We start from the raw sequence: 26,257 nt of genomic DNA, 5'->3' as shown, positions 1-26,257 counted from the left end.
GGGCACTAAGATGGCACCAAAGTATGCAAATCTATTCATGGGTTCTCTAGAAGAAGCATTCTTGAGCACGCGTGAGGGCATACACACTTTATACAAGCGGTACCTTGATGACGTATTTCTGATCTGGCCACATTCGGAAGACAGCCTATTCGAATTTATACGCGATTTCAATGAGTTCCACACTTCTATTAACTTCACCCACACCTATTCTCCCGTCACGAATAGCTTTCTTGATGTTCAAATTAAGCTAATCAATGGAGTTTTAATGTCTGATCTGTTCCGTAAACCCACAGACTTTCAGCAGTACTTGTCATTCCGTAGTTGTCATCCTCGCCACACGAAACTGGCCATTCCCTACAGTCACGCTCTTCGGTATAGGAAAATCTGCTCGAATGACGACGATCTGGACAGAAATTTAAAACAGCTGCAGCAAATCTTTGTCGGTTGACAGTTACCCGTATCCACCCGATGTAGTTCAAGATGCTCTCAACAGAGCTCGCAAGGCAAACCTTCTAAGCTTACTCGAAAAAAGACAAAACAAATCAGAAGGTAATGCTGTGAACTTAACTGTAACATTTGCCGGAAATATCCCAAACATTAACAGCATACTCAGCCGCCACCACAGTATCCTTCTCCAGTCAGAACGCACGAAAAACATATTTCCTGATCCACCACGTGTCGCTTACAGACGTACATGTAACTTACAAGATAGCTTGGTTCGCTCTAAAGTAGGCGAACGCACTAAATCTCCGGCGGGCTGTCATCCATGTAATGGCAGGAGACGCCAGATTTGCAAGTTAATGTAGACCGCACAAACAGTCAGAAGTACGAATTCCAACTTGACCGTCAAGATCAACGCAGACGCGGACTGTAACTCATGCAACGTTATCTATGTAATCCAATGCAACACATGCCGGGCCCAATACGTGGGTCAGACAAAAACTTCTTTCCGAATTAGATTCAACAATCACCGATCGGATGTTACCAAGAAACCTAATCTTCTAGTCTTACGCCATTTTAAACAACCAGAGTACAGCCGAGTACAGCCCAGCCGAGTACAGCTGTTTCGTCCTACCTGGGACTCGTCAGCCCGGCGTAGGGAAGTGACACGATCTTGGGTCGGCACTAACAGTGCGTCTCGGCGAGACATCAATGTTCCACGGTGACAGCGCCACCTGTGGAGGCCGCCGTGCAAGCCAGCAAGTACATATACAAAGGAAAAATAGCTAATGCTCTGTGGCTGCACATCGAGCATATATATATATAGACACTCATGGAACGATGCAACAGCACCAGAGGACACGTGTTTCGCCGTGTTTGCGGTTCGTCAGCTCTGGGTAGCTGCGCATCGTTCGGAATTGGCAAACCAGGGGTCGCTCAGCGAGCGGTATACACCTGGGAGGGTGACTGAGCACTCCTCAATGCCACAGTCCAAGCCGGTGAATTATAATCAGCGGAAAAAAGCCATTCGAGAGACAAGTAAATGACACTAGACGTGTTTGAAATTCAACATTACAGATTACGATGGTTTCTATGGCTGCACGCAGAGAAACAGATACTCATGGAACGATGCGACAGCACCAGAGGACACGTGTTTCGCCGTGTTTGGGGCTCGTCAGCTCTGGGTAGCTGCGCATCGTTCGGAATTGGCAAATCAGGGGTCGCTCAGCGAGCGATATACACCTGGGGGGGGGGGGGGGGGTGACTGAGCACTCCTCAATGCCACAGCGCAAGACAGTGAATTATAATCAGCGGGAAAAAGCCATTAGAGAGACAAGTAAATGACACTAGACGTGTTTGAAATTCAAAATTACAGATTAAGACGGCTTCTATGGCTGCACGCAGAGAAACAGATACTCATGGAACGATGCGACAGCACCAGAGGACACGTGTTTCGCCGTGTTTGCGGCTCGTCAGCTCTGGGTAGCTGCGCATCGTTCGGAATTGGCAAACCAGGGTTCGCTCAGCGAGCGATATACACCTGGGAGGGTGACTGAGCACTCAATGCCACAGTGCAAGCCAGTGAATTATAATCAGCGGGAAAAAGCCATTAGAGAGACAAGTAAATGACACTAGACGTGTTTGAAATTCAAAATTACAGATTAAGATGGCTTCTACGGCTGCACGCGGAGAAAGAGGATACTCATGGAACGATGCGACAGCACCAGAGGACACGTGCCTTCTGGTGCTGATTATATATATGTATGTATATATAAAATGAAAAAATAGCCGGAGCTCTTTGGCTGCACGTATAGCATATGTCTGTAACTCAAACATCGCCATGCCAGTACACGGGAGGAATCACGTGTTACGTGACCTTCTGACGCCATCCACTCAAACGTCGCCTGCCTGCGTACTGCTGATGAGGTCCAAGAAGGCCGAAACAGCTGTCCAGTACTGGCATGGCGATGTTTGAGTTACAGACAGATGTATGTATATATATATATATATACAAGGAAAAAAATAGCCGGAGCTCTTTGGCTGCACGTATAGCATATGTTTGTAACTCAAACGTCGCCATGCCAGTACTGGGCAGCTGTTTCGGCCTTGTTGGGCCTCATCAACAGTACGCAGGCAGGCAACGTTGGAGTGGATGGCGTCAGAAGGTCACGTAACGCTCTTGTATACTTCACTGGCTTTGCACTGGGCTTTCAGTGAGTGAGTTATCTCACCCTGACGGGAGGAATCACGTGTTACGTGACCTTCTGACGCCATCCACTCAAACGTTGCCTGCCTGCGTACTGTTGATGAGGCCCAACAAGGCCGAAACAGCTGTCCAGTACTGGCATGGCGACGTTTGAGTTACAAACATATATATATATATATATGTATATATGAGGGGGAAGGGATATATATATATATATATATATATATATATATATATATATAATGAGGGGGAAAGCCATTAAAGAAACAAGTAAATGACACTAGACGTGTTTGAAATTCAAAATTACAGAGTAAGATGGCTTCTATGGCTGCACGCAGAAAAACAGATACTCATGGAACGATGCGACAGCACCAGAGGACACGTGTCCTCTGGTGCTGTCGCATCGTTCCATGAGTATATATATACAGGGTGTCCCAGCTAACGGCAAATATATATATTTTTTAAATATTTATAACACTTTTTCCAAGATGAAATCAATTGCAATATAGCATATGCTGAAGGGCACTCCCTAGGAATGCATTAGCAAAGTCCAAAGGCAATGTCTTAACTTTAATTAACTAACTTTTTATTATAAAAGCTACAAAGTTGTCCCAATGAGAACATCTGTTCCTTTCGGTCACCTGATATCGTAGCTGTTTTCAGAAGAAAAATCCGTTCGATAGATCGCCCGCAAAAAATTCGTGAAGGAACGCCATTTTTTTCTTACTTCCCCTACTTTACTTTCGTCTTCTGTCTCCCATTTATTTCAACATCACAGGTAACGGCTCTGGTATCAGGTAACAAGAGATCAGATGTTCTCATTGCGACAACTTCATAGCTTTTATAATTAAAAAGTTAATTATTGAAAGTTAATTAAGTCATTGCCTTTGGACTTTGCTAATGCCCTCCTAGGGAGTGCACTTCAGCATATGCTATATTGCAATTGACTTCACCTTAGAAAAAGTGTTATATATATTTTTAAAAATATGTTTGCAGTTAGCTGGGGCACCCTGTATATAGGGCATGTCTCGGAGACGATTTTGTCAAACGCGATCTCTCAGGGTGCAACAGGGGAAACAGGTACCCCTTGGCACCATGATTAATAAAGGGTTCTGTACGTAACGGAGGGTTTTGCTGCTATACGTTTCCGAACTTTGTGATCGCCTTTGTTACAATCCCAGTTGAATGACATTGCATAACCCGTTGATAATATGTCGCTGGCAATATGATACAAGTCGTTTCGGCCGCTTAGGACATCTTTTATTTTATATTTATTTCACATAATATTATGTAGATGAATTTGACATTTTGCCTTGACGAGTGCAGTTCTGGAAACAATTTTGTCAAACGCGACCTACCAGGGTGCAAGAGGTAAAAGAGGTTCGGGGCTCAGACACAGTGTTCTTAATTTCACATATACATATTAAAAAATCAGCTTACGACATCTCTGATATCATCCTTATATGGGGTCTTGTTAAAAGGACCGTCTCATGCAGCGGCATGCAAACCGAAACTATGGTGTGGGTGTATCACACGGCCGACAATATTCACGACGGCGAAAATTTCACTTCAGACAACGTCATACTTTGCACGCAATTTCAACAAACGTCCAGCTACAGCAGACGACGGTGAAACGGAAGTCCCTCACCCAAAAAACTGTCAAAACGTCACACAGAATCTCTGCGGAGGAGCCAATCGCCGCGGACACGGAAGAAGACCGCTTCCGCTTTGCATAGATGTTCCCGCTGTGTCAATGTTTTGCCGGGCAGAATTGTGGAATCTCGTTCGTGCCGTGCTGTATAAATTATTATGGAAGATCGACGCATCATTTGCTGACGCTGTTATAATACTTCGTAGCTGGAATCGCAGTGTTAAACGCGTACGCCGACACGAACACACACCGACCAGCGGCAAAACGCCAGTGCGCCGCTTGGATAATCTTTTGTGGTTGTCTCTGTGCATTTATCTTAGCGCTTCCAGTTATAACTCGACACCAACAGGACTAGCACACAGTTTTAACAATTTGTAAGCTAACCCTTTGTAAACTGGTCACGTCGTATATGGAGTGTGCCGACATTTGACGGATGGTGAAAAATTCATGCAAACAGGTATGTGTGCTTTCTTGTTCAACAGTAGTCATATCTAACAGGACATCACACAATGTGCGTTACTGACTCCTGGCCCGCTGTAAATTGGTTTTGCAGTCACCTAGCTAAGTCTGCGAACGTACCCCAATCGAACTGTGGTTCGCATATTCCCATGTTTTGAAGGTCATAGGTAGCTAACGTACACGACGCAAATAACGGGAATTAGTCGAGGCAGGCCACAAACATATACACAAACGAGAAATCAGGGGGAAAAGAAAAAAGGAAATCCGGAAGATCCGGAATTTTAGCGTAAGCACCTTTTTCCGGAGTTATTGGTTCTTTGATATTTAGCTAAACATAACCTCTTGAATCTCTGTTGGCATTACATTTGAGCTGTTGGCAAATTTATGCATCCTGAAATCACAAAGCATCACCTAGGATGCAAGAGATATTTCTAGAGTTACGATATTCGGCTGGATCAAGTGTAATATCACTGATGCAACTACTTTCATTGCTGCCCTAAACATGAAGCATGTATCAACGAGAAAGAGTGACACAGAGACATAAAACTAAACCGATGAACTGCACAGGTTTAGGCGGGTTCTTAACTTGCAGTGCCGTAATCAGTTGCAGCACTTCCCCACAGAGTCTGATTTCGACGTGAATGGCAATGAACATGAGGCAGGAGTCCAGTCCCCTTGGAATTTCACAACCTCGATAGTTCCCGTGCTGTGCTGCCACATGCAAGTTAATGTGATTCAAACTTGATAGTCGAGACAGACAAGCTGCCTTCAGTTCCTCACAGGGAAGAGAGTCTGGTTCGAACCACAAATAGCTATTGTTGCATGACAGACAATATAATGTTTTGACAACCAAGATAATGAAGTTGGACAGAAAACAAATGTAAAGCTGTAGAGATCTGGCACGTCTCTTTCAAATTTATTCCAAGTGGTACGTATTCCCTTGAATTAAGGGTAATCTACAGGACAGTCCAAATTTTCTGCTAATATTTCAACCATTATATAAAGTGTTATGTTTTGTTATGTAAATTTATTGTATGCAGCATCTACACAATAAAGATTTCTGAAAATCTTCAGCCTTGTGAAACGTGCAGGAACGATTTTGTTGAAGCCGGGGAGGACCAATTAAAACAGTGCAGCTGCAATGGTCGGTGTGTAAACAACAAAACAGAAATATCAGCTTAATTTCACAGAGATATATCTCCTAACACTCAAAACCGTCCTTGTGCAAACCTTGACGTTGAGGAAAAATGAAATTTTGCACATTCATATTACAGTTTCTCAGATGTGCTTTGCTGCCTGTTACTTCCCTTGATGCATACGTACCTTGGGTGTGCATACCTAATTCAGTAATATGTTGTCTGAGAATATACCATTTATTGGGATAGAGACATATTAGGTCACTATAGATGCTGTTAATATCTACTTGCTGAGACCAAAAGGGGAAATCGAAGAAAAGATATTTCTGCAACTGCGGCACTCAAGTGGGCGGTCACTACTGTAGCTTCTTTCGTTGTTGTAGTGAAAATGCAGGTATCCGTTTTGAATAGATGTGGTGGTAGGTCTCAGAGTGGCACACACGGGTGGGTCAGCAGCATTGAACTCTTCACTTATGGAACCCCTGCAAGGAGGGTTAAATGCAATCGGTTGTAGATGCTTAGATAATACATTTCCTCTTATTTTTTGTGTCATTCGTTTGATCCTACTTCACTCTCTTGCTCCACAGCTTCTGCAAGAATCAGTTTGCCACCACATGCACGAGCAGGGAGCACTTCAACATCCGGAGCTTCGTTGGCGATCTTGAATGTAGGACACCACCGTGTGAGCTCCAGCACCTGTGTATAGTCTACACAAAAACAAAAACATTGTTTGTACATTGCATCATGTCGTGTGCAAGGCAAATTATTCAAGTGAAGTCACGCATTGAAAAATGCGTACATACGGTGCTGCAATGTTGTTTGTGTACACGTTGCTCGAGTGTTACAAATGAATGTTGCAAATGAAGTTAGCGACATTGGGGCAACGTCGCAGTATGACATTGATGAAATGTTGCCATACCTTTCGGTGCTACCTGGGGCGTGTTCAACAAATACAGATGTAACGCTTTACAATGTTGTACGAACGTTACATAACTGTCGCCTAAATGCTGTGTTGTGGTAAGGAAATGTGGCTATAACACTGTCACAATGTAGCGAAAACATTACGCAAATGTTGCCGCAATATTGTGTGTCCGTTGAAGAATATTGCTGTAACGGTGCCCCAATATTCTGGAAACATGACGGAAATGTCACCTCAATATTGCATTTGTGTTGGGGAAACATGGTTCCAGTGCTGTCACAATGTTGCAGAAATGTTTCCCGGCAATGTTGCTGCAACAGATTTTCAAGAGGACATTAGCCACGTTTCTGTAACGTTTCAGTAAAATATTACCTCAACGTTCCGGCAACAAATTGTGCTACTATGGCAGAGACCCCAAGCTCGAGGTGATGCTTCCCACTTCAACGTTACATAAGCTCGCTTGTGTTCCTTCCCTTTCGGCAGACTAATTATTTGTGCCCTGGTCTTCCTTTAAATCCACATACTAGGTGGAGGAAGGCAAAGGGGAGCCAGTCCTTAATGTATTTGAGAAGGACCCTTTGATAACTCGGTCTGCCCCCGGGTGAGCTGTGTCTGTGAATGCACGACCTATAAAACAGTCGTCAGGGCAGTATCCTTCGTGATGCTGTTCCCAGGAAGATTTTTTCTAAAATTCTTTATTGACGTGGTGCAATATAATGTACACTGTTTCTTTGTTGTTGTCAGTATTGAAATTATTGTTGAACTGATACCCACAGTATTGAAACTCACACTGCCGAGTTTCTTGCTTGTCTCTTGTTGTGAAAAGAGCATTAGCACTCGTCATGGATGAGTGTAATGCCCAGTTACTCAAGCAAATCCATAAAACCTCTTCACTTTGAGTAGGCTGATTAATATATATATATATATATATATATATATATATTAAAGTCCCAAACGTCGCCACACCAGCATTGGACAGCTGTTTCGGCCTTATTGGGCCTTCATCCGCAATGCGTAGGTGGGCGACGTTTGAGCGGGTGGCGTCGGAAGGTCACGTGGAACGTGATGTCCTCCCGTCAGGGTGAGTGACTCACCTCTGAAAGCCCAGTGCGAAGCCAGTAAAGTATTAAATGAAGAAAAATAGCATTTCTTCATTTGATACTTTACTGGCTTCGCACTGGGCTTTCAGAGGTGAGTCACTCACCCTGACGGGAGGACATCACGTTCCACGTGACCTTCCGACGCCACTCGCTCAAACGTCGCCCACCTACGCATTGCTGATGAAGGCCCAATAAGGCCGAAACAGCTGTCCAACGCTGGTGTGGCGACGTTTGGGACTTATAAACATATGTTTAACGTGCAGCCAAAGAGCGAATGCTATTTTTCTTCATTTTTTATATATATATATATGTGTGTGTGTGTGTTACGTGTTACGTGACCTTCTGACGCCATCCACTCAAACGTCGCCTGCCTGCGTACTGCTGATGAGGTCCAAGAAGGCCGAAACAGCTGTCCAGTACTGGCATGGCGATGTTTGAGTTACAGATATATATATATATATATATATATATATATATATATTTCCTCTCCCTCGTGACTTTACTTTTGGTGAACACAATAGAATGGTTTAGCGTCTTCCTCTGTCTCTGTGTTTTCTTCCACCATATATAACCAGCTAGTCTTCTACATTACTTTAGTACGAGATGAACTCCATGATTCGTGGTCAAATATTGTTAGCCATTGCTTCACGTGTGGAGATCATAGTATGAATTTTTATGCCAATATGTCTATTCATGCAGAAATGGTATAGTTTCAGTGTAGAATGAGCCTGTTATGCTGCTCTTTTTGTGAATGTCGGTGTTTCCCATACTAGTGTTCCTCAAGTTTACTAGTGAGATCATTTTGTTACATCTTACAATAAAACAGCTGCTGTGAAATGATGTGCACTAATTTCTTTTCAAAATCTGCCCCTTTCTCTATTCTTGTTTAGTTCCAGGGCTACGTATGTGACGTATAGAGTATCGTGGGTGTTATTACCAGCTTATGCTGCCAAGAGTACTCACGAGGGTCAGTGTGTCTGGCAGGCAGTCAAGGTAGCCATGCGGGGTAGTTGGTACATATCCATTCGTGGTAACTTCAGCAATTGGACGAGGACACAGGAGAGAGGCCTGAGTTTGTGCCTCTCCAGTCTGTCCTGTGTCCTCGTCCAATTGCTGAAAGTTTTCTACGAACGGCAGGCAGCCCCCATCACAGGGACAATGGCCCATTATGTTTTTACTGGACTGACAGAAAAAAAATGTCGCCAGTTAAGATAACAGGCCCTTTCACAAGTTTTCAACTACCAGGGGGATAATTTTTAGAGAACCTGGTCTGATGTTGGCTAAGCAATGCACAGGCTTACATTTGGCTTGTTCGCAGGGATTCTGCAGGCCGAGATCAAGGTGTAGCATGCTCATCCCTGAAAACCAGAATGTATTACACTTAAATGGTGATCCAGATACTGGATTCCATGAAACAACACTACCATACTCATGAAGAAAACTGGGGGTGGCACAAAGCACCACGTGAAGTGATCACTGACAATTGTCACCACACCTGACATGATATGACGGGGACGAGATGTCCAACTGCAGAGATGAAAAGCAGGTGGCTGACATGCAAAATTGTGTGATGTACTCATATTGCAGTGCTCCCCGCTGGCTTTAGTGCACCCTCCCAATGGTAGACATTACTGAAATACACGTCTTATATTTGTACCCTTGGAATTAGAAACTTTACTAAATTTCTGAGCTTTCAGATCAGTGTCGCCCCCTTCACTCACATCAGACAGGTGAAAGGTTATGTCCATTGGGTGACATGTGCTGGACATGGGAAATTGAACAAATATGGAATGATGCGTGATCAATATCCTATACTAGGCATACCTGCACATGTTCTGCTCTTGAGAATTTTTTCTTGCATATCTGTATCATCAAACTTTTATGAAGTCTGTACAGCTTATCCTTCAGATCGTGCAGCGGTATCATGTATGTAGATATGAAAGCCGCTGCTCAACACTGTGCAGTACTGATGTGTTGCGAGTACCAGTTGGTTCCAGTTGCAGCACCCCGGTACAGGAGTCCTTTGTGCCATAAATTACCAGGGCACTGAGCTGATCTGATATTTGAGAGAGTGCACAGGACGGATTGAGACTCAAGCCAGTCTGTCTTGGGGCGCTGAATGGAGCTAGTCTGAGCAGCTGTGAAAGAAAGCACTGGCATAATGTAATTGATATTACATAAATCGCAAGCAAATTGCAGGTCAGGAACTGCAGTTTGTGTTGTCCCGTGCACTTGCTTTACTTTTTCATGTCGCTGCTGATGTGACACAATTGTGCTGAGGAATCCACACCGGCTTACAGTTTGGTCCAGTGCTACAACTAAATCTACACTAGAAAACGAAAATAACAGGCGTAAAATAATGATTTCATGCGCCGGGAAACGAAAACGGCAGCTGGGAGTGACCGCGTCAAAGTACTCCTGTCATAACTACCGGTAGTTTCAATTCAGTTAGTGTCCACGAAACCCCGAACTCAAGTACTGCAGAAAGTCTAATGCTTATACCTGTCATTGTGCCACAAGTGCGAATATCCATCGATGTGCTTGAAATATGGATAGGTTTCATTCTGAAAGCAAAAGAAAGAAATAACACAAGTTTACAGCGCTACTATATTACTTCAACGCTACGTCATCTTTATCTCGTGCACGTAAGCGGCCACAAATGTACGGTAATCTTACCTTCATATATCTTCTCCATAGAAGTCATACAAAGACGGTCGGCACAACATCGACTTTCAGCGACTTTTTCTTTTCTTCTTTGTCGGTGGCACACTCAGTCTTGCTTTGAAGATATCACTACGTCATACTACGTTTGCGTCGTCTGGGAAGTGCATCGAACATACACGAGACGCTGTTTTAAGTTTTATCCCACGGTTGATAGCACGCAGCAAAGTGCAAAGTTGGGGAAATCGGTATGATAGCACGCAATCGTAGGTTACCACTTTCTCTCCGTACGTCGTCGTCTTCGATGGTAAAACGAAATGTTCGTATTCCTCATTGGGCGGGTTAGGTTCGTGCTCCGGGAACATCCCCTCTTTCAGGGGATCACTTAACACCTCCAAAGTGACTTCCGGTGCACGTTCCCGGGTGCACCCTGCGCACCCCTCCTTCGGAGCCGGGGAGCCGGAGAACGCTGGGGAAGAGCGAGGCCAGTTCCGGAGCGTGACGCATGTTCCGGTGTACTGCCTTTTGAAATGGCGCAACCGTTGGAACACGTTGCAACCGCCCATGCTCTGTGTTTCCGGAATCATCGGATGTCGGCGGTAAATAGTTATACGATTATAGAGGACTGCTATGGTCTACTGCTATGTTTACTTAAAAGCAGACGACAAAAGAAAGCTCGATAGGCGACGCGCGCTCAGCGGCTCTGGCGCTCGGCTTCCGGAGAGGCTCACAAACTCACAAACACCATTAAAGGTCAGCTATGCCGATATCCCAAATAGTCGAAACGGTTGTGATATTCTGAAAGCCCACATCCAGCTCTCCCCAAAATACACCTTCATTCTCTCAGTTCGGTACAGTACCATGTCAAAAAAATAGGTAATTCATTCCGAAACACACATGGGCGCAGCCATCTTTATGACGTAAATGCGCCCGAACGGGCATTGTGACGTGTACGCGCCTTCGTACTTGTCAGTGGATTTCAGCTACGGCTTCTCGCGGCTTCACGTATCTGTGCTTGAAGATGGCGGACAGCCGGGTTCCACCGTTCCGCGATAAGTAAACAGTGCAGCAGCTGCGAACTCATTCGCGAACCAACCTCTGTGCGATGTTGTGACTGGAATTCGTCGTTTGTGTTTTGTGAGCACGTACAATTTGTATCAAGTCGCGTCTGCCTTAGCCCCTTTACAGCACTTGCCCATTGTAGAGGCTGACGTTTCGACAGCCGTGTCAGCAAGAAAGTGCCGACAGCGTTTTATTACTGCAGGAAAATTTTGCTATGTATTTGAGAAACCGCATACTGCTATGGGACAAGTTTTACGTACGATTTATCAATGTGCAACAGCGTCGACGATGGTATGTAACGACGAAAGACGTAAAACGAAATACAAATCACATTTTAAACTTTTTGTGAGATTCTGTGTATTTTCCAGAAGCTTTCTTTGAATCACGCACTCCCATGTCACGCTGCGTTGTGTGGTACGCTACAAGCTACTGCATTTTATGTCTAACATCTGGATATTGTTTGTAATGAACACCGTCGCACAAAAACATGCACACGGACCCTCCAGTAGCCATGTGGTTGCACACTATGCAGACGCAAAAGAAGTACCAGAGCACATATTGCCACTTAGAAATGTGGTGTCTGAAGAGTTAGGGCATAGCATAGATCCTAGAAATCAGGTGCACCGTATCCTTCTGTAGAGTGCTCTTTCAATTCACAACTCAGCCCATGGGGTGTAAAAGTATTAAAGGCAGTTATGTGACTTGTCGTCGTGGGTGACATCACTGGCCAGCCTCGGGATTAATTCCGTGCTCAGGAATTATTGTACAAAGCACTTTGTATGTAGGACGTGATAAGCAATATGTAAGTTGCAACCTTGTCTGCAGCATTCTCGATTGCCTCTTACCTTTACAGTTCGAGACACGTTATCAAACCATTTGCAAAGGGCACTCTTACAGGGGCCGTGTAACTTGAGTTTTTAGTATAAAATTTATAAAAATATAAGTATACAATATGTAATATGAAATTTATATAAAATCAAAAATAACATTTATAGAAAGAATTTATAAAAAATAAATAAAAAGGCTTCATGGAAGCAATCCGTTAGCATACCCATTGCACATGAAGCACAATTATATATGCTTGGACATCATCTAATTAATCTTCTGAACCATATCTGTGGCTGCATACAAAATGTTTTATGCGCATCCTCTACCTTCCTATTCCTACATGTGCACACGAATAACAGTGCATATATGTGAAGTGGCAAAAAGCAACGCTAGACTCTACCATCATTGTGCCCCTTTAACTTTTCCACATTTATGTCTGGTGAACAGGGAATATCTCACTAGAAAAGAAGACATTTGTGCATTGTTTGGCAAGCAAATAAATATATTTATTTACATTTTCCATAAATCAACAATGTTGTGACCTGGTGCAAATATTAATGTCAACAAGTAAAGTACTTACAAATTATTCCAATGTGCTCAAATGCAGATATGACAATTCTGTTTTTGTACCTCAGCACAGTACAGTTTCAAAATTAACAAACTGCACAGCATCAGCAATCTTAAAGTATCTGAAGAGGGGAATCACATAAAGCTCCAATAATAGACTGTGCAAACAAAGCTAAAAAAAAAAAAAGTACTTAAGAAAAATCTGATTAATCGGTTGCCGTTGTGATATGTACTACTATGCACAATTCATGAATGGAACATGTTACCTCATTGCATTGCCTCCATGTGAGCACTAGAACAGGCAGCTTTTTAGGTCGCTCTTTCCGTGTTTTTCTATTGTCTTTTTTTGTTTTCTGTTTTTGCATTAGCAAGCATGGCCATAGTGAATCACAAGCAACCAAGGACAGGATGAGACATCTACAATGCGACTGCTAGCTCTAAACTGATATATTTATTAGCAGACTCTGGAATATACACACATACGCTGCTAAGAAAATGACAATTTAACCAATAGAATAACAGACAAGGAAAAGGTTATATATCTTCCCCTCTCCTCATTCTATTTCACAGGCAGCCCTAGTATCATTCTGAGTGTGTCCGTGCGTTCCCTTTGAGATAACGTATCTCTGACAGAAGCAAATCCAACAGTGGACTGCTTACGGATGCAACTATCTTTGATTTCTCTAACCACTTGTTATTTAACCGCTGCCTTGAGCTGTGTGTTCTGGAAATTTAGGCAGCATCCAGAGTCCCTGCAATGTGTTGCGATGTTTCTCGAGGGCCTGTGTTTCACTATGGCTCTCAGATACAAACTACCCCATTTCAACACAGTAGAAAACACAGATTTGTAAATAGCATCTGTTGATTGCACTGTACATACCCCCCACATAAAGGATCATAGTGGATACTACATCTTGTGCGATAATGTCAGGAACACAAAAAATATAGATTTTAAACCACTCTTACGTCGTAGTAGTAGTATTTGTGTGAAGCTGCGCAATTCCTGTCCTGCAAATAATTTAAACCATATGTTTCATCTGCCAGCGTGATGATCCCCTGAAAAGCAATTCACACTTGGCGGGAACTACCGGTTCTGAAACCTATCCCTGACATGTGTAGCCATCAGGGAGGAAACCCAAGGGCTGCGGTGGAAAAGACAAACACACACGGGCTATGTTCTCTCTGTGTATCAGCTGCTCTGGCTAGGTTTCTATTCACGCCTGTATCAGTAATGCATGAAGACCACTGCTAAGTTGTGTGGAGAAACACCACTTTATGTTTGCCATGTCTAAATGAAACGTACCTGACCTGATCCAAATTAACCGTTCTGAGTCTGGAACACACAAAGAAAAAAACGCAACACACGCCACAACATTAACAGATAGCAAATGAGCTGTAGCGAGCTCCACCTTGGGACAAAGTCAACAAGTAATTCACCAAAAGTCAATGAGCGCCTGAAATGTAACATCGCCAGTGGCGTAGCCCGACCTCAAAGGGGGGGGGGGGGGGGCTCGATACGAAACCCCCCCCCCCCCGCTGATCCTGTGTCGACAACACACACATACTTGTGCACACTTCAAACTGAGGATTAAAAAAGGGAACGAAAATAGTTGATTTAGACGTTCACAGTACGATTACATGTATAGGCTGTCATGACCAATGAAGTGGTGTCACGAGATTGGAAGTATTTTGAAAAGCTCATACTTTGAAAACCATTCAAGAATGCTTCTTAGATAGACGCCATGAACTGCAAGAACTTTCGCGATAGTCACACTGGTCCCCCCCCATATATTATGTTCTCGGATTTGCACGATTTGTGTGGGTCGGTCCGTGGCAGGTAGGGGGGGCTCGAGACCCCCTAGCCCCCTCGTGGCTACACCACTGAACATCTCTGACTGCTAGCAGGATGGCCCACGTTCAATTCCTGGTGCTAGCACTGACTGGCTTTTTCATGAATTATTTGTTGGAAGTTTCGATGTGCTTGAGAACCATTCGTCAACCATTGTATCCTCATGAGGTGATGAGGGTTTGTCATCCCAGAGAGACTCCCTTTCTGGCATGTGTCCTTATGGATGCTCATCACTGCAGAAAAAAAGAAAGAAAGAAAGGAAAAGCATTTAATGACAAGAAATGGATAGTCGCATTTACTGCATAATGATTATGCACAACAGAAAGAATACTTTTGCACAGAAGGCTGTACTTCTTGATGTCTAACATCAAGTTACAAAATTCCAGAATATATGACATGTTGTAAGGTAGAGAATAAGTAGAGTTATTGAGTTGTCGAGTTGAGTTGAGGGGGCAGTCGTACCCCCTTTTTATTTTATTATATATGATTATATAATTATCTTTATGTCTGTACCACCCCTCGCTCTCTACATTACAACATGTTTTATGTATTCTGGGATTTTGTAACTTCATGTCAGACATTGACAAGAGCAGCCTTGTGCACGAAAGTCTCGTCTCATTAAAATTTAGATGCTCTCAACAGTCTTCTTTCTGTTGTGAATCTCTATCGCAGCATACCTGCACATTGCTGTTCTACGTACTGTGACTTTGCAGTAAGAGTATGGACTTTGGGTAAAAAGACTACACAGCACTGCTCAGGTATTTTTGCCTATCGAACAGTATGTATGTATTCAGTATGCACACAGTATTTGTGCACCGGACCCACTAAAAATGTAGTGAATGTGGCATTGCCCACGGTAATGCACCAAGTTGAACATAATTATTGTAGAATCCAGGTATTTTAGCTTACATGTCAAGCCAGTACCACACCAGTATCCAGTGTGAAGTTGTGACAAATAAATAGCTTCCATTTTTCTTAGCTCTCAGAAAACAGACAGTGAATTAATAAGAGTAGACAATGTTAACATGAATTCTGGGCTATTCTTCAGTTGAAGATTCACAGATAGTAAAGGCACCTTCCTCAATGGACGTTCATGACACTGAAAATTCTAAAATGTTATCAGAGGCGACATCAGCTTCGGTGTGTCAAAGGATTGTATGTCCAACAGTAATCCAACTAACAGTAACAAAAATGTGCAAAAGACAAATTAACTGAACTAATGTAACGTACCTTCTATATCAGACAGTAAAGCTTGTAACACCCCATCCACAGGAACCAGTGTCCAGACACAAAAGTGCTTGAACTGGGAGATAGCAGCTAATCGGAATGGCGATCTTTGTTTTCCACCCTGGAAGCACAGGTTGTAACTTTGAGGGCAGATTTAAAAGTGGTGTCAAAATGTCTGCATGCGAGTGCACATGAAAAGTTGAACATAGATGAATACTCAAATTATAACATCACATTGTCATACCTGTTGGTGGAGGTGGACTGCAACTAACGTGTCAGCAATTTCTTCATGACCAGATGCAAGCCAGATCATGCTTCATTTCCGCCTTCAGCGTGCACCTGTGATAATTCAGAAGTTAGATTATCAATAGTACTATTGTGTTGTTAATCGTGGTTATATCAGAGTAAGCGCAGTAGGACAGCTGCACAATCGATTCATTACGCTTGCTATTTTTTATATCTGAACCTCGACTTACCATTTTTTGCTCTCGTTTTTTGCCTTGATCCTCCGTGGCACGTTCAAAATGTTATGCGTCGGGCACCTCAGATTTTCATCAGACGATTTCGTGCCGAGATTCCAAATTGCCTCTGGAGTCGCGCGTAACCTATTATAACATTCGTGGACGAAATCCTTGCAGTGGAAATTAGCAGGCACCACTGTCAGCCAAGAGCTTCGCACTGCTTGGTCTTTTGGCAGCTTATAATAGGTAACACTTGAATGCACCGATGAATTGTTCTAACAGCGTAGCACTCTCGCATCTTCGACAACTTCGCCGTGGCATATTTACGATTCATATCGCTCCAGCCCATAAAAGGCAAGGTCAGAACAAGGAAGTGCACTTTCCCAACGACGCTGTGCCAAAAAAAAAACATTCACATGCTTTGTTTCCGGCTTAGCAACAACATAACAGCTGTTCGCTTATGTACGATCCATAGAGGAGGAAACGAAAGAAGCCAAGCAGCCAAGCCAAGAGTCCATGCCAAGCCAAAGACAGATAAACCGAGAGCAGTGACGTCGGTGCGCCCGTGCGCAGGGTTTACCGACGGTCTGACGACCGGGCGTGGGAACTAAAAAAACTGTTTTCTAAAAAACTACGAACAGTTGGAGCAAGATATTTCGCACACATATTCAGTGTTCGGTAATGAACACACAGCGCGAGTATCGCTCAGTTCTGTGGCACTTCCAAATCGGCATATCTGACCTTTAAGTAGAGACACCAACGGTACGTTCCCCTGAAAACCCGGGTTATGGCGCTCGGGAGCCTGCTTAAAGCGGCCATTGAAGTATTCTTGCAGTAAGGCACACTGCAGACATCCGGCATCCTTGACAACAAATACCGCGTACAGCAAAACACTTTGAAGCTCCGGAATCAGGACAGAAGCAGACGCGGAAACACTAGCCGTACGTCGTCTGCGGCATCATCTGGGGCCTCTCAAAGAACAAATCAGCTGGAATTCCGTAGAACGTACCTGGTAGCTGTTGTTGCCAGCTGACTTTTGTGGTGAAAATGCGGATATGATTATCTGAAAATTAATTTTCTCCAAAACAATGCAGATTTTTTGCGGCATAATTTGTAGGCTTACATTTCAAGCTACGGGTAATCGAACGGTGATATCTCCCAAAGCGAGTTGCTGCATGTTACTATCCCTTTAAGGCCCAAATTTGATCACATTCGTCACTTTGCCTTCGTGAGTGCCGTTTTGGAAGCGGTTTTGTCAAACGAAACCTCTCAGGATGCAACAGGGGGTACAGGACTCTAGTTCCGTGATCTTAATTTCAGATATACAAATCAGTTTAGGATATTTTTATACCATTTTTATATCAGATGATATTAAGCCCCCGATTTGGTCAAATTGGGCATTTACCTTCGCGAATGCCGTTTTGGAAGCGATTTTATCAAACGCGACCTCTCAGGGTGCACCAGGGGAAAGCGGTATGAGGCCCAAATTCCGTGATCTTAATTTCACATGTATTGCTTGCGACACGGTTGTCTGGAATCGCATGCCGGTAGTTCTGCAGTCCATATTTCCTTGGTTGCCCTCGGAAATGTTGTTCCAATATTGTATTTAAAGAAAGACGATATGCTGGACGTGTTTATTACTGAACATAAATGATCTCGCAACACCGGGGTTTTGAGATGGGATAAACCACAGGGTGCTGATTTCAAACAAGCGTGTCGCCAACAGTACATATTACCAAATTAGCGTAGGACATCTTTATATCAGATTATATTAAGCTCCTAGTTTGATCAAATTCGTCGCTTTCCCTTCGCAAGTGCCATTTTGGAAGCGATTTTGTAAAACGCGACTTCTCAGGGTGTAACAGGGGAAAGAGGCACGGGGCTCAAACTCCGCGATCTTAATTTCACATATACATATTACAAAAGGACATATTTGATATAATTTTATATCACATGATATTAAGCGCAGGAGTTGATAAAATTGGCCATTTGACCCTTCAGAGTGCCGTCTCCAAAGCGATTTTGTCAACCGCGGTCTCTCATGGTGCAACAGTGCAAAGGGGTCCAAGGCTCAAACGCGATCTCTCAGGGTGCAGCAGCGAAAAGAGGTCCGAGGCTCAAACTCCGTGATCTTAATTTCACATATACATATTACAAAAGGACATATTTGATATAATTTTATATCACATGATATTAAGCACAGGAGTTGATAAAATTGGCCATTTGACCCTTCAGAGTGCCGTCTCCAAAGCGATTTTGTCAACCGCGATCTCTCATGGTGCAACAGTGCAAAGGGGTCCAAGGCTCAAACGCGATCTCTCAGGGTGCAGCAGCGAAAAGAGGTCCGAGGCTCAAACTCCGTGATCTTAATTTCACATATACATATTACAAAAGGACATATTTGATATAATTTTATATCACATGATATTAAGCACAGGAGTTGATAAAATTGGCCATTTGACCCTTCAGAGTGCCGTCTCCAAAGCGATTTTGTCAACCGCGATCTCTCATGGTGCAACAGTGCAAAGGGGTCCAAGGCTCAAACGCGATCTCTCAGGGTGCAGCAGCGAAAAGAGGTCCGAGGCTCAAACTCCGTGATCTTAATTTCACATATACATATTACAAAAGGACATATTTGATATAATTTTATATCACATGATATTAAGCACAGGAGTTGATAAAATTGGCCATTTGACCCTTCAGAGTGCCGTCTCCAAAGCGATTTTGTCAACCGCGATCTCTCATGGTGCAACAGTGCAAAGGGGTCCAAGGCTCAAACGCGATCTCTCAGGGTGCAGCAGCGAAAAGAGGTCCGAGGCTCAAACTCCGTGATCTTAATTTCACATATACATATTACAAAAGGACATATTTGATATAATTTTATATCACATGATATTAAGCGCAGGAGTTGATAAAATTGGCCATTTGACCCTTCAGAGTGCCGTCTCCAAAGCGATTTTGTCAACCGCGATCTCTCATGGTGCAACAGTGCAAAGGGGTCCAAGGCTCAAACGCGATCTCTCAGGGTGCAGCAGCGAAAAGAGGTCCGAGGCTCAAACTCCGTGATCTTAATTTCACATATACATATTACAAAAGGACATATTTGATATAATTTTATATCACATGATATTAAGCGCAGGAGTTGATAAAATTGGCCATTTGACCCTTCAGAGTGCCGTCTCCAAAGCGATTTTGTCAACCGCGATCTCTCATGGTGCAACAGTGCAAAGTGGTCCAAAGCTCAAACGCGATCTCTCAGGGTGCAACAGGGAAAAGAGGTCCGAGGCTCAAACTCCGTGACCTTAATTTCACATATAGACATTACGAAATCAGCTTAGGACATCTTCGATATAATTTTGATATCAGACTATAGTAAGCCCACAATTCCGTCAAATTGGTCATCCGTCCTTCGCGAGTGCCGTTTTGGAAGCGATTTTGTGAAACGTGAACTTAGAGAGTGCAACAGGCGAAACCGGTAGGGGGCTGAAACTCCGTGACCTTAATTTCACATATATGAGCGCTCATATTCACAAGTAAGTCACATGTGTTCTTCTCGAACGATGTTAAAATTTGGCCGCTCAAAATTGGTTTTGTCCTGCATTCACGTCGCTAAAAACCCCAGTGCAGGGCAACACATAAAAAGACGACACAATACACATCCCTGAACTGGGGAAAGGCAATATAGGCAGCTAAAGTTGTGTAAGTGTCAGTTCATTGTGTGTAGTCTTTGGTCACCTTGCATTACCCTATAATCATATTTGAGGAGTAATTTAAGCAGAGAACACAGTCGGCAACAGAGTTGTATTTTAATTCGAAGTGTTGTTACTTTGGTGCAGGACTTTCCGTTACTACGATTAGGAAATATCCGAACCCTCACCTGCAAAGTCGCTTGTCAGACGAAGATAATCTCAGAATTTGTGAACTCTCTGCGTATTAGTAGGATCTGTTCTCGGGCCAATTGCTCCCGCTTACATGGCTGGAATTTGCACGACCTCTCTGTCTAACCTGTGCTTTGGGCGTGTGTCCTTGCGCGGGAAGTTTGCATGTTTGTAAGCGCGACTAATTTTTGTTTGCGTGTTTCCCTTGGTGATCCGCCAGTGATGATAACTTCCAGTCAAATGTAGCTCTAAAAGGCTAAATGGCCCGGGAAGAGGCGGGAAGGAGGTGCCATACGCGGAGATGGACTCACACGCACACACACGTTGGAAATGGCACACATGTCAAATTTACTAACTATCCACGGCGTACGCTATTCTCCCCCCTGTGTTACGCCCTGTTACACTCTGTCAACAGTATTTAATAATGCCACCCATTCAAAGGGTCTAACTTTAACTCCCTTTTGGACCTACATATGCGACAGCCCGATTGAAAAAAAAATATTCTGGTGTTCCCTGCTGCTCCTGGTGTTAACACTAGGCTCTTTTGGTGTTCGTAATGTGCACAGCAAAAATGTATGGCATGACACCAGGGTGATTCTGGTGCTGCCGAGTTCTCCTGATGTCAACACCAGAGTGGCCTACTACGACAGCAGAATGATTCTGGTGCCTTCTAGGATGCTTGCTGTGCGCACTAGACAGACGTAGTGTTTTAATATGACCGTTAAAGCGGTCTGGTGTGTATCACAGACGCCAGAGATACAGGCGCAGGAGTACGAGCACTACGCGTTGTTACTACGAAAACTTTTTAAAGCTTTTGTTGTTTTACTTTTTGTTGCTTTTGTTGCTTCGCTATTGTTGCTTTTTCAAAGCAACAATAATTCGCTTCGCAAATAATTCCCTCGGGTGTAGAAATTGACCACTTTGACTCGAGTTTCAACCTTACGCTCTCATTGTCACATAAGACAGCGACAGCGCCACCGGCATTAGTGTCTGTTTTGAATTCAGCAAGCTCGGTAAAAACCAGGCTCCCACAGCTCTCCACAGAGCCCGTAGTTTGAGATACTTCAGGCAACACTGGGCATGCAACCAATGAAAATGAACTATGATGCCTACCATTCGGCCAATCTGGCGTCCCTTAGTTTGGCTCGCCTTTCGGCCCGGTCCTGGCTACCATCGGCTTTTACTTGTACTGGTACATGTCTGACGCGCGTTATTCCGTACTCCAAAATAACAAGGAAAATTTTGAACAAAATACACATTTATTTGAAACATCGTACTGACTCAATAGTCTGACACAAATATTCACCGTGCGTACAGAGTCCAACTCGTTGCGTTCGTTGACCAAGTTCGAACTCGCAAAACACACACACAGACGACTCCTAGAAGACAGCGACGCTCACACGAGTGCATCCGATTTCACGGTGAGCATCTCCTTTCGTTGGTTGCAGTGCCAATGTTACAACGAAGCGGGAAATGCTTGGCGCATGGACACCGAATCCTGTCTCCGTTGTAACTGCATTTGAAAATTTGACGGCGCTCACAAGTGTTCCTCAGGCGTCAGCTAACCACTGCATTCCAGTTCTGAACTCGAGAGACTGTTCGTACGTAGGATACTTGTGTCGGGAAACATCACAACACAACACGCGCTCATTCACTTTGACACACGAACAAATCTGCGAAAAGACTTGTCTTTGAACAATGCAGACATCATAGGGGTGGCATCCAATGTATTGCCCCGTAGTCGAAAGCGTGCTGGGCGAACGCAATGCATCCTGGACAGGTCCTGGTCGCCCGTCACAGCAAACGTCAAGGCACACGTGACCTTAAAGATGGCGGCCACCGTGATCGGCGCTCAAACCCCTTGTAAACAATGCGGTTGTCATAAAGTTAATATAGGAAGACTCTAGAGAACGTACTTGGAGCGCCGTCAATGGGATTCTCTTATCCCCGGGCGCAGCCATCCGTTGGTCATGGACAGTGTTAGTGGACGAATTTCTGCTCCGTTTGTTGCCAACCCTGTGCAGTCACGTGGGATAACAAACTAGGAAACGAACCGATGGAGGGAACGACGTCCAGCATAGGAAGCGAGGCAAGTCGTGTAATTGCGTTGAGTACGTACGAACCTTCGGGATACGTGCAGAATTGAGTAGTGCTATCGGAATCACAAGATAAACGTTGTCATATCAAACGTGAATCATATTTTATCTATAAGATTACCTGCGACACCGCCAACCCTTTGCTTTCCGCCAACACAGATGAACATATTTACCGCCTATGACGTGTTGATGTGGCGTTTGTATGCTTTGCGAGTGAAACCAATAAATCGTTACCCATCGTAACAAATGTAGGCATGTATTTCCCAAGGCAACAATAATCCAAAGATGAATACACACAGTTAACCGTCATATTCATGCTGCTCTGCGAACCAACGGGAACCGGAGATGGCAAAAACGAAACCACCCGCCATTGCATGCTCTGGTCTGTGGTCTGAGTTTCGTGGTAAGAAAGGTATCTTCGATTTGGCCTGCACCACCGGCACTAGTTCAGGGGAGTGCCGATGTGGAGCAAAGAGAGTGCACCGGCGACTGAGACAGTGCAAGTGTAGCTTCAACACTGGCGCTTCTAAAACCAACAAGCGAGTGCAGGTGCAGGCTATAGCTATAGTGGTCTGCTGCCCGCACCGCGGCACTTGCGTGTTCTTTACGCTTGTCTTTCCTTTCATGTATACTGTTTGTGTGAGTTCTGTTCCATTCGCTTTACTAGTCATTGGTATAAGTAACGATGAAAGATGAAAGTCACTGAAAAGGTTAGCCAGCTGTAGGGATCGAACCCACATCTTCTGGATTGCCGGTCCAGGGCTCTACCATTGGTATAAGTGTTTGTTATGGCTGTGTACCTGTAAGCAGAATTGGAGCTGCTGGATTCCGACAATAACGACGAGTTGACGACGTATGCATCCTATTTGCTTGCACGGAAGGGGGGGGGGGGAGGAAGATCGCATTCGTGTTCCCGGCTATCACGGGAACATTGTGGAAAGATACTACGAATAGGAGACTTGTTTTTCCTACTCGGTCCTTCATCTCTGTATATTTTTATTTAAAAAAACATTATCGGCCGCTCCAAAGCTTGCGCATTTATTCAACACAGTAAAGACAAGTGTAATATGCTTCCCATGCAGGCAAAAATTCGAATCATACGTTCGGTAGGTTTCAGACGTGACCGTATTATCGCTACCCACGTGTTTATCGCGACAAACCAACTGGTATATCACCACACACATATCAAGGAACCGTCAGCGTTACAGACGTGTCGTCCGCTCCGCGTGCACTCGTACTGCACTTTCTGTCCCACAAGTGCAGGCCGGCCGTGAACTCGTGCAGAACTAGTGCCGAAGCGTTACAAAACGAATACGAGAGTGCAGAGGGCACGAGCGGCACTGCCAAAACGAATACAGAAGTGCTGCACCACCTGAACTAGTTCAACGAGTGCAGCCAAATTGAAGATACCTAAAGTGACGAACGAACGACAGTACACACGCAAGTGATGTAACGGGAAAATGTTCACTGGTTATTTGTTTAACAAATATATATGAGACACCCACATAGTACGCCGAATTTAGATAGCAAGTGATGAATTCAGGAAAATCAGCACGTCAAGTTTAGCCGAATGAAGCAGCCAACGGAAAGCAGCGCCTTCCATGACCAACGGATGGCAGCTCCCTTGTGGTCACGCTTTTTTGAGCGAGTCCGACCCCCTTCGCGTCTGTAGTTTCTGGGCAAGGTTTTGGACGTCTTTCGATCACGGTAATTATTTTTATCCGATAATATCGCGGTAAAACGCACAGTTTTTTGCACATAAGGCCTCGTACTGTTGACGACTTTCAAAGATGTGATGACGACCGAGCGTTAAGACCCACTGAGCCGATGCGATGTACTTACACTAAGGAGAAATGGGCTACCATGTTGCGGAAGAAGCACCGCATAGTTTACACTAGCAAAATACGTTCACCTCTTGGCGTTATGACGATGGAAATATGTCGGTAAGCGGCAAAACGACATGTAAACAAAGTCACATGACCTACAAATGACGTTTTCTATGACGTGCGACCAGGACAAGATGGCAGTTTTGCCAAAAGCACCCGCTTGAGGGTAGTTACAACAATGGCGGGTTTGTGTCACTTGCTCCAGTGTCCGAGGTCCGAGGCGAGGTGTGTGGCTTTGTTGTTCCTCCTGCTTTGCTTGCAGAGGTAGCCGTGGCCAGAACACGTTACGGAGGAGCAACCTCCAAAATAAAAAAAGAAGGAAAATAAAGGTGACGTAGCTTTCATTGCGAGCCTCCGTAGAAATAAGCTTCTGCACTCTTTTTTCCTGTGTTTTTTACCACCTTAGTTAACGCTATCGGCGCCCCCCATGAAACGGCGCCCAGGGCAATGTCCTCACCGTATTGCGATCTAGATGATGCTAACGATAGCGGTTTCTATCGTCAGCTGTGAAAGGTCTTTCAGTGAAATAAAACTGATACTTTCATATTTGAGAGCTTCCATGGGTCAAAGAAGGCTCTGGGATCTTGCCCTGCTCAGCATAGAAAGACATAAAACTGAAAAAAAAAAAATCGGACTTCGATGACATCATAGACAGCTACGCAGCAGCGAAGGCTTGGAATATAGTGTTGTAATTGTCCAATCTGACAATAGTTTTCTTTTTTATGAGGGTTTTGTGTGTATTCTGGGTTAACAAAAACATAAGCGACAAGCCAGCAGTACTCCATGTTTATCGCGAACAACATCATGGGGATACGCTGAGACTGGGGCGCAACTGCACAGCTTGCCATGGGCGCCGTCCTCTCTAGATATGCCACTGGGCGCAGCTGATCTAAATATCCCTAATTGGCTGCGGCATCTATGTGTAAATATTTTGGTCTCCTAGAACTGGCGCCAGTCTTCCTAAGCGCTGATTTGGTGAGCGTCATTTGATTGAGGAGGAAGGATGCGGACGGTGCTTCGAGCGGAGGAGAAAGAAAACAAAACGACGCAGGAGACATGCCCAGCCACGCGTGTTCTCTCGGACTAAAACCGTTGTGCTCAAAGACGCCAGAGCGTAGTTTAGAGGGTTTCGAATGCTTTAGATTTAGATTGTGGCGAACTGCTAATGTGAAAACGAAATGACACATCCAGCTGATGATCACAACAGCGGCAAGACGAACATGACAGGGAATCCCTGCACCTCCAAAGGACGCACAAATCGTTCGTGAGGAAGTCTGCACTCTTTCCGATGTCCCGCAGGTGAACGGTAAGACAAGTTTGGTTACTTTTTGTTACCGAAGGAACTAATGCAGGTTTATCGTGTTAAGTGTGTTACGTGCAACATGTACGAGTCACTCTGTACGTTAGCGGCGTTTCATAATGCAGTGCGTTGCCGTAACTTGTGCGTTCGGATATGCCGCTAATCAAATGTGTGGTTATGCTAGTTGACCTTCATGCACGTCGCAGCCGTTCATTCACTGTGATCTATGAACATTTGTGACACGTGTCCTTTGGCATTTAAGTACGAAATCAACGTCGATTGCCTATTCACAGCATTGATTTTCGTTCAGAGTTACGCATCGTCAATAGATTGTTTTTATTTTATTTTTTTAGTGTTCCCGAAGCCATCAGCAACGACGACACACCTCGTAGCTGTTCTCGAAAACCGTACACCTGTATATTCTGGGTGTGCGAACTGCGATTGGCTTTTGAACAGCTCTTCGATGTCGAAGCACCTAAGGCTCCAGTGAAGCTTGTTACAAGACGTGAGAAGATATGTACTGTAACTTT

General features: G+C 44.2%; 1 protein-coding gene and 1 long non-coding RNA gene across 4 annotated transcripts in view; both read right to left on the bottom strand.

Annotated features, from left to right (window-relative positions):
* LOC135391463 (phospholipid-transporting ATPase ABCA3-like) overlaps window positions 1-26,257 on the bottom strand; it is a 288,004-nt gene that overhangs the window by 172,179 nt on the left and 89,568 nt on the right. The gene's annotated exons all lie outside the window — the stretch shown is intronic.
* LOC135393055 (uncharacterized) lies at window positions 15,048-16,703 on the bottom strand. The gene is made up of 4 exons (XR_010422411.1): window positions 16,583-16,703; window positions 16,351-16,445; window positions 16,110-16,227; window positions 15,048-15,112 (listed from the first exon to the last, which is right to left on the bottom strand). It is a non-coding gene; the product is annotated as an uncharacterized LOC135393055 (long non-coding RNA).

The sequence above is a fragment of the Ornithodoros turicata genome, chromosome 4, assembly GCF_037126465.1.
Source record: "Ornithodoros turicata isolate Travis chromosome 4, ASM3712646v1, whole genome shotgun sequence".
Taxonomy (NCBI): Eukaryota; Metazoa; Arthropoda; class Arachnida; order Ixodida; family Argasidae; genus Ornithodoros; species Ornithodoros turicata.
Note: the sequence above shows the minus strand (reverse complement) of the source record. Positions and strands in the feature narration are given on the sequence as shown.